The 2500-nt window shown below is 29.9% G+C and overlaps 1 protein-coding gene across 1 annotated transcript in view; it reads right to left on the bottom strand.

Moving 5' to 3' along the window:
• Window positions 1-2500, bottom strand: part of Sil1 (Sil1 nucleotide exchange factor) — a 52844-nt gene that overhangs the window by 32651 nt on the left and 17693 nt on the right. The gene's annotated exons all lie outside the window — the stretch shown is intronic.

Here is a 2500-nt window from a genome sequence, read left to right as displayed (position 1 = left end):
AATGTTGCATTGTAATCATCACACTGGCATGACGCTCCGGCATCGGGAGTTTGGCTGTGTCACACAAGTGTGACGCACCATCGTCATAGGGTTAAGCACCCGAGAGTCTCGAGGTGTAAGGCTTATGCATTCAAAAACCCCGGCATTATGACCATGCAAAACCGGAATCGCCCCGGCGTGAACGGGTTAAGTATATCATCTATTTTTGTCTGTTGCCTGCTCCATGTTGCTCTTTTTCTGTCTTTTAAGCTAACTCCTATCTTGAGCCTTTCCATTCCTCTCTGAACACTTATTAATTTCCTCTCATGAACTTTGGTAGTAATCCATGTTTCTGACCATGAGTTATGATGGGGGAGACACAATGGTTAAAAACCTTTCTCTTTAGACATATTAGCAGATGACAATATATTACTGTGTACCGAAGACACTCAAACCTAGCCTAATTCGTCATTCGATCTTGGTTTCACAGGATGTTTTCATCTGGATGAGATGCCTTAGGTGTACATACTCATTCACAGCTTTTAGGACCTCGTCCTGTACTTGTTTCTGCTCAACTGGGGTTCAACTGTCTTTTTCATTTTCATTTTAAGGCCAACTTTCAGATTTTCCCTATTCAAATTGTTTAGTAATTGTTGCAATTCATTTGCTAACTCGCCAAAAAGAACAATTTCATCTGCAAATCTTAGATTGCTTAAGTGTTCATCCCATATCTTAATCCTATTCTCCTTCCAATCCAGCTTCTTGAATAGTTCCTCTAAGCAAGCTGTAAACAGCTTTGGTGAGATGGTGTCGCCCTGCCTCACACCTCTTTTTATTGATATTTATCGTTTTTTGCATGGATTTTTTATGGTCCCTGTACCATCTATATATATATCCTCTAATAATCTACAACATAATTCCTCTTCTCCTTGTCTATGGATTACATCTAGTACTGCCGCTATCTGTATGAAGTTGAATACCTTTTAATAATCTACAAATTCCATACACAGAGGCATCTTATATTCATTTGTTTTCTCTCTTATTTGGGTTTCTGTGGATATGGTTTATAGGAAGCCAGCTTGTTCTCTGGGTTGTTTTGAATCTAATGTATTGGTGATTTGAGTTATGATGATTTTTGTGAACAGTTTATAGATAACTGAAAGGAGGCTTATAGCTTGATAATTCTTTAGGTCTTTTGTTTCCCCCTTTTTGTGTATCAAAATTATTATTATGTATTTCCAGGATTTCAAAGTTTTACCATTACTTTGACATTTGTTAAAAAGACTGGCTAGTTTTACTGCCGCAATCTCTCTTACATCTTGCATAAGATCTACATTAATGCACTCTTTTCATGCCCCTTTAATTTCCTCTTAACGTAATGTTTGGGAGGTCTCCAATTGTTGTGTTTGCCTCCATTCTTGGTTGATCATTTGAGTGGTATAAGTTGCTATAATTGAAGTCTTCTACTACTTTGATGATTTCCTTTTTATTGTACATGCAAATATATATACATAAATAAATATAAATATAAAAATATATATAAATATGTAGGTATATATATAAAAATATATATATATATATATATATATATATATATATATATATATATATATATATATATATATAAATGTATATAATAATTATATTTATATATATATATATATAAATGTATATATATAATTATATTTATATATTATATATATAATATATATATATATATAATTATATATATATAAATATATGTATATATATAATTTATATATATATATTAAGTTTATATATAGTTTATATACATATATATATATATATATATAATTTATATATAGTTATATACATATATATATATATATATATATATATATATATATATATATATATATATATATATATATAAATATATATATAAATATATATATATATACATATATACATAGATATATATATATTATATATATATTATCATATATATATATAAATATACATATATAAATATATATATATATATATATATATATATATATATATATATATAAATATATATATTTTAATCTCCCCCACCGAGACTCGAACCTATTCACAGCTTTTAGGACCTCGTCCTGTACTTGTTTTGCTCAACTGGGGTTCAACTGTCTTTTTCCTGTTCATTTTAAGTCTAACTTTCAGACTTTCCCTATTCAAATTGTTTAGTAATTGTTGCAATTCATTTGCTAACTCGCAAAAAGAACAATTTCATCTGCAAATCTTAGATTGCTTAAGTGTTCATCCCATACCTTAATCCTATTCTCTTCCAATCCAGCTTCTTGAATAGTTCCTCTAAGCAAGCTGTAAAACAGCTTTGGTGAGATGGTGTCGACCTGCCTCACACCTCTTTTTATTGATATTTATCGTTTTTTGCATGGATTTTTTATGGTCCCTGTACCATCTATATATATATCCTCTAATAATCTACAACATAATTCCTCTTCTCCTTGTCTATGGATTACATCTAGTACTGCCGCTATCTGTATGAAGTTGAATACCT

The sequence above is a fragment of the Penaeus japonicus genome, unplaced genomic scaffold (genome assembly GCF_977035675.1).
Source record: "Penaeus japonicus unplaced genomic scaffold, GWHDUDI00000001_assembly GWHDUDI00000043, whole genome shotgun sequence".
In the NCBI taxonomy this organism is placed as follows: domain Eukaryota; kingdom Metazoa; phylum Arthropoda; class Malacostraca; order Decapoda; family Penaeidae; genus Penaeus; species Penaeus japonicus.
The sequence above is the reverse complement of the archived record's forward strand: the minus strand, read 5'-3'. Positions and strand labels throughout refer to the sequence as shown.